The sequence below is a fragment of the Eptesicus fuscus genome, chromosome 10 (assembly GCF_027574615.1).
Source record: "Eptesicus fuscus isolate TK198812 chromosome 10, DD_ASM_mEF_20220401, whole genome shotgun sequence".
Taxonomy (NCBI): Eukaryota; Metazoa; Chordata; class Mammalia; order Chiroptera; family Vespertilionidae; genus Eptesicus; species Eptesicus fuscus.
The window spans coordinates 86,340,709-86,355,622 of NC_072482.1; the positions used below are offsets into that span (position 1 = coordinate 86,340,709).

The 14,914-nt window shown below is 40.9% G+C and overlaps 1 protein-coding gene across 1 annotated transcript in view; it reads right to left on the reverse strand.

Moving 5' to 3' along the window:
* The window catches only part of SLC35F1 (solute carrier family 35 member F1), a 287,997-nt gene that overhangs the window by 112,285 nt on the left and 160,798 nt on the right, over window positions 1–14,914 (reverse strand). The window lies entirely within an intron of this gene.

Below are 14,914 nucleotides of genomic sequence, written 5' to 3' on the forward strand. Positions count from 1 at the left end.
AGTCGCATAACTAGGAAGTAGCGAAGTGGTAAACCTGGGAATTGAGACTAAATCTCTCCAAATGACCCTGGCTTCTAGCCACTGCCCTCCAGAGCCTGAGGGGAAAGTTAACACCATTCCGATGCCCACCATAGAATTAACAAAGTGTTCAGAAACCTGAGTGAGAATCTGAACACCAACTAGGAGAGATCATATTCTAACCCTACCATCAGGCTCTTATACCAATAACAGAGACTTTTCTTTACAGATAGAAATCTTGGATCCGGGAACACGGAAATGAAGAGGCTGTACAAACCCCTGAAAATCCAGAAGGGCCACCTCCTCTCCACTCCCAGATTGGGGGTCTCAGTTGGCTTTAGAAAGCATTAGTAAGCACTTCTAGCCACTCTCCTCTGCTTAGGTTATAATTGCTTACACATTACAACTGTTATTCATGAAGGAAATTTAATGACCGAAGTGGTCACTTGAAGTGAAATATTTCAAGATCTGTAGATATTTTCTGGGACTTCTTCCTAGGCAGTGTCCCTGGAGGCCACTCTAGCAGGATCAGGAGCAAGTCAAGGGGTCTAGTTTGCAAAGGCTTGATGTTCACATGAACCTTTGTGCCCTGACACAGGAAGAGCCCTGGAAATACAAAACAGGCTCCTGCCCTCCCCACTCTCATCTGACTTTCCTGGTTTATTTATAGAAACAGCTCTGTAAAATAAGCAAGGAGTAGGATTTCTCAACAAAAAAGCATTAGGTAGAGGATTTGCAGTGTTACACAGTCCCTCCCTGTAGACAGTGCCTGGGAAGGCACATGGGCATTTCTTTAATTATTGTCAGCTGAATCCAGTGGCGTCTGCAAAGCCACATCCTGGAAACACGCTTTGCCAAAAGGCAGGCGTGTTGTCAGCTTGACCTTCAGCCCAGGCACCAGGGGGTGGGTTTTGTTATTTAAATCCAGCCAAGCACCAGGAATGAATACGACTGGGACCCACCCAAGAATGCACATAATCTCCTTTGTCTTGACTTTTAGTAAAACTTCTTGTTTTTTGCTGTATAAAATAAATACGCTGTATTGGCTCAGGGTCACTGTTCCTGTCCCTATCCATCTCAGAGGACAGTGGTCCCACCCAGCCCCAGCTTTTTACTTCTATCTCTGTGTCTGTCTTTTTCTTTCATTTTCTCAATCCCCAGCCACCCCTACTCAGGAACCGGACCACTCTTGAGCAGTGCTGGATGTGGAAAAGAGAAATATTTACACCTCCCCATGACTAACCACTACAACTAATATATATATATATATATATATATATATATATATATATATATATATATATATATATATATATAGGCCTAAGTGACCGTTAGAACCGGTGGACCGAACAACCAGTTGCCTGGTCACTATGATGCTCACTGGCTACCAGGGGGTAGAGGCTCAATGCAGGAGCTGCCCCCTGGTGGTCAATGCACTCACACAACCAACCTCCTGTGGCCGGCCAACTTCCTGAGGTCCCTCCCCCTGATCGCCCCAATCAGCCCCAATCAGGAGTGGGCAAGAAGGCCCAGATTGGCCCTGATTGCCAGCCAGGCTGAGGGACCCCAGCCATGCACGAATTTGTGCTCCGGGCCTCTAGTATAATATGATTAAATGTCAACTGTAATTGAAAAATTAAAAAAATTAAATACCATAATAAGGAGTTGGTTTTAATGGGAAGATAATAAATGTTTTTGGTATACTGAATTTGAGCTGCCAGATCATCTTCCACATGGTCCAGCAGTGTCAGAATTATGGGATTAAAGGTGAATGGAAAGGTCAACCAGGAGGTTGATATAGGAAGTTATACACATAAGAGATGGCTAAGGTCCTTGAAATGGATATCACCAAGGAAGGGATAACAGCAGAGAGAATAAGAAAGACAAGAGAAAATCTCTGAGGAATCTCCAGATTGGGGCTAAGGAAGAAGAAAGGCACATCATTGGAGTGAGAAGAGGTTAGAAAGCTAAGGGGAAGAGCAGAATAGCTCTTGGTGTCAAGGAAACCAAGGAAACAGATACTTGCATGGCGGGAACAGTTGTAATATTATATGTTGCATAGAGGGTAGAAAGAATGAGGACTGAGAGGAGATGATTTGTAGTCCTCTCCAGCCTTTGAAAGACCAGTTTTGGCTGAATGAAGAGTACCAGAGCAATATCGGTGTCATTCTGCAGCCAACACATACACTTTGCCCTCACAGAGGGCACAGAGCACTGGCCAAGTCTAAGTGGCTGGTTTCCAGAAATATTCTGGGGGAAATGAAGACAAAAAGGCAGCCAGACTGACTGATGAAAACTCTTCCACCAAGATATATGTAATGTGTGCCTTTCAGCAAAAGGTCAACACAAGCCTATTCTTGTTGCTTCAGCCAAACAAAACATGCATTCAATTTCTGCTTTTAATTAGTGGCCATGTCATTCAGCGGCTGCTATGATTTGATAGAAGGTGCAAATTATGATTTTACCCGTCATGCTAATAAACATGACTTGTAAAACAGAAAGGAATGGAAGGGACCTTTGATCGAATTAGTTTATGAGTCCTTTTCCAAATGTAAGGACCTAGCTGTTGTTGCAATCTGCACATCTGACCTAAGTTCCTAGTTACCAAAGCAAAATAAATGAGTAACTGAATAAAACTATAAGTAAACCTAGATGTTGACACCCTGCTAATCCCACCTCCCCACTGCCTCTATCATCTTCCTTTCATCAGACTCCCTTCTGTTCTCTTTTCACACAGGACAAGTCCTTTTGGTGATTAGTTTCACAGAATGTGCTCCTTACCACTCTTCTGTTTTAGGATCTTTTCAGTTCATTTACTGTTGCCTTATTTCTCAGAACTTTTCTTTCTTTAGGTAACCACCAAAGTAGATGTGTGGTCCCTTCAACCTAGCTCCTCATCATCTTAAAAGGGCCATTCTCTCCTGAAAGCCCCCCTTGCCACTCCCTGCTCCCCAAGGCTGAGTTAAGTTTCCTCATCTGTACATTCCCACCTCTATTTGTACTCATCATACTGTGCAGCTCGTGAGCTCCTGAAAAGAAGAAAAAAAAATGTATTCTATTCATTTGTATGTTCCTGGTACCTTAAAGATTGTTAAGAGGAAAAGAGATAGATATTTAATACAGAATGAATGAATAAATGAATGAATGAATGAATTTACAAGCAAACAAATGTAAATGAAAATGAAAACAGTGAAGTTTCAGAAGATTTGAAAGATGGCTGCTTATTCTATCTTGAAAAACTACTAGCTCTAAATGACAAAAACAACCCCATTTTCACTGTATTCCATCTGCCAGTTAGACACTGAGATTAATAAGCTATTTTCCGATGCATTTCTGAACAAGCCCGGTAAGGTGCTATCTTGCGAAAAGGATGCTAAATATGGTGTGGGGTGAAACTTTGCACAGCGAGTGGTTGGTTATTCGTGTAGTACATAGAATAGCACACCAGATGCTTTCTAACATAGGCTACATAGTTCCTATAATTTTAGTAGCAGAAACGAGAGCAGACTATGATACACATTTTCGTCTTCTTTGTTTATGTGTTTAGAAGGACATCTTGTCCACTTTAAATTCAGAACGACTAGACAATGAAAAATGCATGAGTCCTAGAGAAAAAAGAGTCCTAAAGAAGCTGAATACCTGATATGGCAGAGCTTGTATAAAGACGGACATACCCATTACCATAAGCACTTCGTTCTCTTAAATAAATAGAATTCAGACTCTTGTGAATAAAGCTGTGTAATACAAATCAGATATTCAAAATAAGAAGATGAAAAATAAACCATAAATTGAATCTTGTTTTTCCCTCCTGGGATTAAGAATATGTTGCTTTAAAAAGGTGTGAAAATTTTCAACACAGACTTATATAGTCATATTGCTTTGTAATTCTCTAGCATGAGAGGGGAGCGATTATGGCATCATCTTGAATTAGAACATGTCAACGTTTCTGTAGAGACATCTTATTTCTGATAACTGTTCTCTGGCAAGTCATGCCAGACCTGAGTCAGCATCTGAATTCAATATGCATACATCAAGAACAAAGTACATTGCTGTGACTAAACACACCGCCACCTGAACGTGGGAGAAACACGTTCTACTACGTTATGGCAAGATTCCTGTGCTCAGGAGTCAGGACTCTGGCTTCTTGAAGCTCTCTGCTGAAAAGTTTCATCACATTTAAGTATGAATTAGACTTCCATGTAAGAAGATTAATAGGCAAGGAGCAAACACACATCCCCAGAGGTTTAACATTTGTTGGAGTTCCTTTACCTCAGAATCTGTGTTCATGGAATTTATCTGTTCTCTGGCTCTGTGGTACCAGTTTTGTTGTTGCTGTTATTTTTTAGAGGAAACCAAGTAGGCCACAAGGAAGCCCTCTGGAACAGTATTTCACTGAGTCTATGAGGAACCAAGTGTAGGAGACACTTGAAGGGCTAGTGTGAGAAAGATGAGTCACAAATGCCCATGTACCCTATATGTTGTATGTCTAGAGAAATGGCACACGAGTGAAAAGGCACCAAATAGGAAGTGGGAAGGCCACCTCTTGAGTTCCACTAATCAAGCTCCACAATGGTGGGCACCTCCCACTCTGGCTTGGATTCTTTCATGTAAAGTAAGGACATTATAATTGGTAAGATCCCTCTTATGCTCTCCTTCAGATGTTCTTGGTCTCCTCTATCTCTGAGGTCTCTGGTCACTCCCTCTAGCTCCAGTGGTGGCTGCCATGACCAACTCCACACAGATTACACCAACATCATGTGGGCACAGCCCAGTGGCCCGGGCCTTATGCCCACACTGTGCGCCTTGTGCCTTCTACCCTGGGGGTTGCAGGGTGATGCTGAGGGCCAGACCTTGTGGGGACCTGCTTGGTGCCCACTCATTGGCAACCACGTAGTGGAGGGGAATCGTTGCATTTGAGCACTAGAAAACCAATGCAGATAGATACATTCTCCCTCTTCCTCCCTAGGCGGGCTGATCTGAGAAGCAGTCAACTTCTGCAGGCTCTCAGAAGAAGGTCCTGCCCACAAGATGCTCTGTTGGGTACCCCGCCCTTGTATTGTCTCTCCCACCTTTCCTTCTTCACTCCTGCTCCCCGGGGTTCTTGCCCTTAGTAAAGCAGCAGCACATGCTTCTGTTACCTGGGGAACTCACGCTAAGATAATGAGCTTTCCCTTTCCTCCTACTCCATAATTCTGACCTACTCTTAGAAGATGCTGGTGTGAAATCATCAACCCTTAAAATTGGTATCTTCGACCTTAAAGTCTATTCTTTTTGTGTTTTTTTATTAAACTCTTTGGTAGCTGAGCTACCAGCAATGTTTACTCATTTATTATGTGCACACTCTGTGGGTTTGGGGATTAGCCACAGAGAAATAGCCAGTCAGTAGCATTTGCCAAGGCCTGCTGAGTGCAGGTTATGAGAAAGGAATGCTTGCCCCCTGCCTCCAAGAAGCTGAAAGGGCTATGGAACATAAGTAAGTGAAACTATCTGAACAGAGGATGTAAAAATACCTCCGTACAAAGCTGCTAGAAGTTGTTGGGATAATTTCAGTCTTTAAAACTGGGCAAAGCAACTCTGGGAAGGTTTCAGGGAGAACATACTTTGGAGTCTTTTCTGTTTTAAATAATGGAAGCGATGTAATTTTGCTTGCATGCACGTGGAACAACAAAAATTCTCAGAAACTTCTGGTGTAAGTATAAAATAGAATATCCACTCTAGAAAACAGTTTGGAAGTTCCTGAAAAGTTAAAACTATGTCTATCAAGTGGTCCGGCCATTCACTCCTAGGTATCCATCCAAGGAAAGGAAAAACATATGCACGCCAAGGTTCGTACATAAATGTTCACAGCAGCTTCATTTGTAACAGTCAAATCACTTTGTCCCAATGTTATGGTCCCAACTGTCCGTTAACAGGCGAATGGACAAAGAAACTGATATATCCCTACAAAGGAACACCACTCAGCATGGTTGTCTGGCATGCTGAAACTTCGATAGCTTCACAGTACACCCACCTCTGGCCGAGGCAGGCCAACTACACCTGTACTTTCATCCCAACATTGCAAAGCTACAGTTTTCTAATAACCTGCTTCTTTAAGTCATCAGCATGGCTTTCTATGTACCTTTCAACATTATTTGTCAATAGAAGATTTTTTGCCATCTTGTTTGTCTTGTATAAAACAGCATCTTCACAGTGATGAGAAGAAGAGGAATTTCTAGAAACTGTTTGAGGCCAATTATACAGATCATTACATTTAATAACATTTTTAAAAATATAAAGGGTTGTATGAAGAAACGTTTTGCAGAAGTTATCTTTATGTTATGATTGCTTACTTTTTTAATTGCTTGCTAACGTTGTGTCAGGTAATCTCTTAAGACCAAAGTGATCTTTAATAAAAGTGTAAGTTCATATTGAATATCATCTTACTGACAATTAGAAATGTTACTTAATATTTTTGTTTTATATGATTAGGCTTCATTGCACTTGTTTTACTTTGCAATGTGGCTGATGAAGAAGGGTCAGATTAAGAATACACGAAGTTTCAACTGAGCAAGATTTTTTGTTATTTATTTATAGTGCATTTTCATGTTATCTTTGATTCTCAGCTTCTACGTAGGAATTATTTTTAAGCCAACAATCCTCTTTGTGAAGCTTAGTTATTGAGATGGCCTAATCACTAAATCCTTTAATCAGACCCGCATAAACTGGGTGAGGTCAGGAGGCTACCATGAAAACCCTCTGATAGCAGAACATCCACTCCTCTGTCAAAAACCTCATGTAACTTAGAGGAATCAACTATCTAGAGAAGCCAGTCGCAAAAAACCACATATTATATGATTCCATTTATATGACATGTCCAGAATAGGAAAATCTACAGAAACTGGAGGTAGATAGCTGCTAATTTAGGACTCTCGGAACAGGAAGATAGCAAGGTGATTGCTACAAAGTATAGGGTTTCTTTTTAAAGTGATAAACTGTTCTAAAATTGACTGCAGTATTAGTTGCACATATCTGTATAATACTTAACACTAATATACTAAAAACATTGAATATACTAAAAACTTTAAGTAGGTGAATTGTATAGTATGCAAGTTATATCTCAATAAAGCTGTTATTAAAAAGAAAGAGAAACAAAGGAAGAGGGGGGGGGAATGAAATAAAAAGGGAAAATTTTTAAAAAATCACACAGCGCTTGAAAAATAAAGTTTCAACTATCTGAACTACGAATTAAGCAATTGCACCAGAGTCAACTTATACATTAAAATTAGTCAAGCTTAATTACTTTCTATTGTTTCTATATTAAGAAGTAAATATATTTTTTCTTTCACATATAAAATAACTATTATTTTCTTCCTGAATCCCAGGGATCATCTTATATTCTCCCTTAAGATTTGTATTCCCACTTTGGAAACAACTGATTTAAATGATGTTTTTAATCATTAGTTTAGAACAGTGGTCGGCAAACTCATTAGTCAACAGAGCCAAATATCAATAGTACAACGATTGAAATTTCTTTTGAGAGCCAAATTTTTTAAACTTAAACTTCTTCTAACGTCACTTCTTCAAAATAGACTCGCCCAGGCCATGGATTTTGTGGAAGAGCCACACTCAAGGGCCCAAAGAGCCGCATGTGGCTCACAAGCCGCAGTTTGCTGACCACGGGTTTAGAAGGTAAAACCTTTGTCATCTTTCTCCAGAAAACCACGATGGGGTCATAAAATGAGAACATGCTTTGAAAATGAATTTAGATCTTGACTCTGCCACTAACTAGCTGAAATTCATTTTCTACAGACTCATCTATAAAATAGGGATAATAATGTATATCTCACAGGGCTGTCATAAGGACTAAATGAGATAGTTTGTATAAACTGCCTACTATAGTATCTGGTTCATGGTAAATATTCAGAATAACAGCTTTTATTACCTTTTAGTACATTTGGTAGCAATATTTTCATTGATTACTTAAATCTACCTATGTGCTTTGCTTATAGTATTTTAAAAAACTAGAGAAATTATTGCTAAATACATCCCATATTTAGTTTCTCAAGTTCTGAATAATAAATTTATCCAAAATTTTGAAACTTTAATGGAGTCCTGCCCTTTAGAAATTGGGGAAAGAAAGTAGATAGATAGATAGATAGATAGATAGATAGATAGATAGATAGGATAAATATTTAGAGTCCTACCTGACAAAACTATTATGAAACTAACAGATCTTAGTTTTAAATATGAACTTCTGACGTGAGTGCTCACACTTGCTAACATTTTGGAGAACAGGAAAAAGGCAAGGATATTTTTAGGTCAACTGTGTTTCTGTTTTCTTTCTTTATGCATTTTTAAATGACTGGCATTTTTCATTACAAAATGCTTTGAACTTTGCATTTTGAATTATGTTAGTGACCCCGGAGGCAAACATTTAACTTTAAAACCTATTGACTAAATAAAAACAAAGAAAGCATGCAAGCGACTGGCGATATTCACTTTCTTTTAAAATAAAGACCCATGTCAAATTCCATTATTTTATCTCATATTTACCAAATTTGTATGCATGAAGTATAGTGTATTTGAAGTAGAGCAAATTGGGAAAATTAGATTCTACTAAGTGCTGAACTTCTCCACACACAATTAAAATCTGCTTGAAAAATGCATAATCAACTGAGATCATCAATTATATCTCTTACTTGGAAGAACATGCAGGAAACTTAGGACAAATAAGCAGGGAAGCCATGCCTAATTTTGGAAGACAAATATATCTGACTTCTCTGCTTTCAAGTCATAAAAGGATCCTCTTAGTGGAGGCTAAGCTGACATTTGTCTTCATCATTCTTTGCATCAAAAGACAGCTCCAATCGACATTACAAGGATCTGACAATAGAGAAGTAATGTTATTTCAGTACCTCTGACAGATAACCTTGGAAAACAACTCAAATTTTTTGCAGCACAGGCTAGACGAAACTTATTCTGGGGACTAAGGTCTTCTGTAAAAATGAAAATGGGATATTTACCATAATCAAATATTATAATTACTGGGAAGAAATTTGAGCTGGTGAAATTCCTACTGTAGGAATGATTCTAACAACAAAATAATCTATTATTGCCACTTGTGCATTCTGGTCCAGAGAGGAAAAGGAGATTAAAAGGAAGGGAATTCTTTAGATGAGAAATCCCCCAAAGTTCTCAGCTGCCTTTAGGATGGAAGAGGACAGACAGGTGAGAGGGAGAGCTCCTGAGGCAGGGCGATCTAAGAAAGATTTTTAAAGGCTTGAGTCAGGAAGGGGCCGGTGGAAAAGGAAACAACACCATTAAATTGATGAATTTGTTAAAAGACAACCCAGGTTGATTCATGAAGTACAAAATGTTCCATCTTTTTAAGAGGTACCAAGACTAAGCATTGTGGTAGAAACATCAGGTCACCCAAAACAAACAAACAAACAAACAGGCAGATTACAAACCAAGAGTGCAATAGTGATTTTTATGCTAAAAACAAACCTTCTCATTAAAATCATGTTCTAGGTAAAGGAGTTAGCCTGCTCTTATAAGTGGAGGCTCTGTTGGGGCTGTAACTGAAAACCAAGCTCAGGCCCTCAAGTTTTACGAAACCACTGACACATTTTTAAGAACAAGAGGGAAAAAAGAAGGGTCACTTTCGTGGCCTAAATTGTGCTCTCACCATTCTTGTACTTGAGTTCATCGTGAAAAAAAAAAACCTGTTAAAGTAAGGGGGTGTGCTGTGGTCTACCTGGCTACTGAAATCCACTCCCCAGAGAGGGAAGGGGTGAGGCGGGCGGGGCTTCAGTAAGGTCCTCCCTTTTACAGTGAGGATGCTGGGGAAACTGTCCCGTACTATGTCTGCAATGGAAACCACTTAAAATCCACCTTCCTTCCTTTGTCTCCTGTAAGACTTGGCCAAATGCAAGTGATTTCAGATCTCTGACACACTGCACCTAGCAGACTGTCCCACCCAGCAAAAGCTGCAACAGTGTTTCCAAACTGTTCAAGGCACAGAGGGCATCCAATGACTGCGTGGCAAAACACCAAAAAGAGAGTAAGATTTTGTCTTTCAAATTAAAAAAAAAAAAACACGGAGGGGGAGGAGGGGAATGGCCTCATCCCCTTTTTAAAAGTTCCACTAAAGGGGAAATTAAGTAAAACACCAAGAACTAAAGAAAACAAACATTCCAATTTTTTCTAAAAATATATTGTGCTAAAGGTTCATTTTTCTAACGACCTCCCGCCACCACCACGCCTAAGTTATTGAAAACATCTAATGGTCCTTTCATGCAGCAGCTGCAGTGACGCAGCCCGGCGGCTGAGGACAGAGCTGAGGCGGGCTGACAGCTCCAGCACTCTGGTAAACCAAGAGGGCAGAGAGCTCACCTGCTTGTGAATGCCGCAGTGACAGGCCATTTGGGATCAAGAACATACGGAAAAAAGACACTTGTGATCCCTCTTTGATTCTTGCATCCTGGGAACATACAGTGTTGGAGAACTCCTTGCCATATTAAACTGATCATGGCCACCAACAACCCAGATGCCAGTCCTCTGGCTCTCTTCCTGGAAAATGAACTATGAAGTCCCTGTCCCTGTCTTTCCAGTGGTGCACAGCACCCATGTGGGGCCTGGCCCTTTAAGATTGTGTTGCTCAAACCAATCGTATCCCAGTATGTCGTGTCGATTCATTAACAGAAAGACAGTTTCCAGACACATTAGTTATTTTGAACAAGTTTCAAACTCCATCCTTGCTTCTCTTGATACTCTAAAGTTTTGCATATGTACGCAATGGATGAACATATATATGTAGATAGGTAGCTAGCTAGCTAAATAGTCTTTCTTTATCCATCAAAGGACACTTAGGTTGTTTCCATATAGTGGCTATTATAAAATATGCTTCAATGAAGATGAGAGTACAGATATCTCTTCGAGATACTGATTTCATTTCCTTTGGCTATATACCTAAAAGTGGGATTGCTGGATAATATGGCACCTCTATCTATACTAATAAAAGGGTAATATGTTAATTAGACCGGGTCGACCAGACATCTTCCAGGCATCCGACTTCCTTCTGGACAATTAGGGAGTGGCCAGGCCAGCAGGGGTCAGTTAGGAGGCAACCAGGCCAGCAGGGGACCAGTTAGGGGGCGACCAGGCCGGCAGTGAACCAGTTAGGGGTGATCAGGCCAGCAAGCAGAGGCAGTTAGGGACAATCAGGCAGGCAGGTGAGTGGTTAGGGGCGATCAGGCAGGCAGGCAGGTGAGCAGTTAGGAGCCAGTGGTCCCGGATTGTGAGAGGGATGTCTGACTGCCCGTTTAGGCCCCATCCCGCAGAATTAGGGCTTAAACCGGCAGTCGGACATCCTGAAGGTTCCCAGATTGGAGAGGGTGCAGGCTGGGCTGAGGCCACCCCCCCCCCCCCCCCACATGAATTTCATGCACCGGGCCTCTAGTTTTTAATATTTTGAGGAACCTCCATACTGTTTTCCATAATGACTGTACCAAGTTACATTACCACCAATATTGTGTTAGTGTTCCCTCGTATCCATATCTTTGACAACACTTACCTCTTGCCTCTTTGATAATGGACATCCTAACAGATGTGAAATGGTATCTTATTGTGCTTTTGATTTGCATTTCCCTGATGATTAGTGGTGTTGACCACCTTTTTAAACACCTGTTGGCCATTTGTATGTCTTCCTTGGAATAGTGTCTATTCAGGTCTCCCATCCATTTTTTAATTGGATTGGTTTTGTTGTTGGGTTGTATGAGTTCCTTTTATATTTTGGATATTAACCTCCTTTATCAGATGTTTGGTTTGCAAATATTTTATCCAATTCTGCAGGTTGCTTTTTCATTTTGTTGATTATATCCTTTACCATGAAGAAGCTTTTTGTTGATGTAGTCCCACTTGTTTATTTTTGCTTTTGTTGCTTTTACTTTTGGATTGGCACTTTGAAGTTTTAATCGTGTCTATAAAGGTGATTTGAATAGAGTCTGTACATCATTTCTTTTCCTTTATTGATCTATTTGTGTGTGTGTGTGTGTGTGTGTGTGTGTGTGTGTGTGTATGGTTGAAAAGGGAGAGGCTAAAAAGATGTCCTACTTGAAAGCATAAGTGAACTGATACCCGAAGTAACTGTCTCACCAGCACACACATTGCCAAAGAAATTAAATTCAAATGAGTGTGCGTGGCATACATAATGATGTACACATTTTGTTTTCTTTAGTGCTCCTGAGACCAGTTAGTTTATATATGAAGTAGATTTATTTGGATATAATTCTGAAAATAACTCCATTGCATCTTTTACTTTAATTTAAAGTTAAAATAAAGTGAATCAAGGTGCAACATGTAATATGATGTATGCATTCTGCTGAATTTAAATGAATTCTAATTAAATTACTTGGAGCAAGATAAATTAGATTATTTCTCAAGCACATTTTGAATAAACCTAATGAAATTCTATGAATAGAAAAGTCAGAATGGGATTCCTTTAATGACTTAGTTGCTGATATATTCTCTTGGAATGAACAAGAGGTCAGACTGACCTTGGGCCATTTCTTCTTAGAGTGAGACAGACACTATATTAACTTCAGAAAGACTAGCCCGAGACTAGGATTTACTTTATGTTGAAAGTAAAATAATTTATTGAGGCATTTAGTTATGTGTTTTCCCCCTACATTTTTTTTCCTCTTAGCTTTGGAATTCCCTGGCATCAGAACAATTTCGATGGGGAAGTAAAACAGAGGGCTAAAATAAATGTCCCTTTGTTTCTGATTCCATGGCGGGGATTAGATTAGGAGTAGAGAAGGCAGATATCAGCTAGAGGGAGATGGGCACAGAAGTATCAAGTTGGGGAAAGATGTCCAAAGACTAGGGTAGGTTCTACAAGTGAGAGGGACCCAGACTCACCATCTCATGTCACTCTGGGGAAGGGAAGGGTGTAGACACCTACATGGGTTGGCTAGGTAGACCATATAGGGAAGCTCCTAGCCTGTATAGATTTCTGTGCCCAAAGGTGGTGTAAAACCCAGAAAGCTTTTGGATGCTAAGGAGCAGTGTAGGCTTGGAAAATGTGCGTACTGGTAATGCAGTGTGGGTTTCTTTGTTTATTTTATTTTATGTTCAACTAGGGGCCCAGTGCATGAATTCGTGCACCTTGAAAGGAACTGTGGGCTGCGAGGCTGCAGTGGGCACAGGGGTGGGTCTTGGCCCATCCTCTGTGCCCCCGCCTGGCCCCTCCCTCTGTGACTCCCCAGTCCCTCCTGCTGCTGCCACTCTCACACGCTCATGGTGCTGGCCCTGCTTGCGCCCACTGAAGGCGGGGAGCGATTGGGGCTGGCGCCAGCAGTGGGTGCGAGTGGCAGCTGCTGCCCTGATCGCCCTTCAGGAGCAGGGGGAGGTGGAGAAGCCCTGAGGGGCAACTGGGGACAGCAATCCCTGCTCACACCCGTTGACAGTGCCAAGTGATCGGGGCTGTCACCAGGCACTGGCAGGGGGTACGAGCAGCATCTCCAGCTCCAGCAGCAGGTGAGAGCAGGGCTGGTGCCGGCAGCAGGTGCAAATGCTAGGCGGACCGCAACACACGGGAGCAAAGAATTTTCAGTAACCACCAGAGGCTCGCCCTGATGACAGTGACCAGCTCCCTGCCTTGATCTGGTGCCCCCGCTCACCTGCTCCACCATCTGTTTTGCGCATGCTCCCTGATGGTCAGCACACGTCATAGCAACCAGTTGTTCGGTTGTTTGGTTGTTCCACCATTCCGTCTATTTGCAATTAGCCTTTTATTATATAGGATTAAAGTTTACTTTCAATATTATTTTTATTTATTTCAGGTGTACAGCATAGTGATTAGGCAATCATACACTTTATGAAGTGCCCCCCCCCCAATATTTCCAGTACCCACTTGGCACCATATGTAGTTATCACAATGTTATTGACTATATTGACTATGCTGAAGTTTACATCCCTGTGACTATTCGGTAACCACCAATTTGTACATCTTAATCCCTTCACCTGTTTCACCCAGCCCCCCAACTCCCCTCCAGTGTGTTTTGATATGCCTGAGGCCCTGAGTCCTCTGTTTGGCCCTAAAGGAATGGGTGGGAGTAGGAGGAGTGGAATGTAAAGGTGTGAGGAGAATTGGGAGTGTGGAAAGGGAACCTCCTTTCCCAAATGTCTGAGAGAGAATTTCTTCTTAGTCTAGAGCAAGAGAACTTGGAATCAGAATTAATTTGTTTTGTAGAAATTTATGGAACAGTATATCTCAATTTCTTCCACTCTTGGAAAAGTTCATTTCCATTGTGGTTAGCTAAGAAGTTATTCAAGAATAAACATCTTGCTTCCCTAAACTTCCTTCTTTTCCTATTCCTTTGGAAATGCTTGGCATTTTATTATGGGCTAGGAGTATAGTTTCTTTGGCTTGAGAAGAGTGGTGAGTAAAGTCTGAGAGGGCAAGGAAGGTACAGAAAAGAAAGGTTTTTCAAAGGAGACTTAAATGATGTGCCAAAGGATGAGTAAGGAGTAGATAAAGATCATGTGCAATAATGTCTAGAAAAATAGAGCCACTCTTATGAAAATTATTCATTTTTCTATAACAACATATAAAATCAAATGAGAATGGGTTAAGAACCTGTGAAAGTTATCTAACCATGAATGAAGTGATATTGCCTAATCTATATTCCAGTTCCATAGCCAATCTGAAAAAGGAGAAATGAGGCCCTTTGAAGAACAGAACATGATGGCGTCTGTGATACATATTTCATAAAGTGTTTTCTTAAAGAGTGTTCCCTTCTGCGCATTCCCAGTGCTGTCTGAGATATATTAGTGAGAGAGATGAGAGGCACACATTTTCTTACTAACGTACCTTTTCATGTTTGGTGCATACATTTTTGGTTCAGTTGACAAT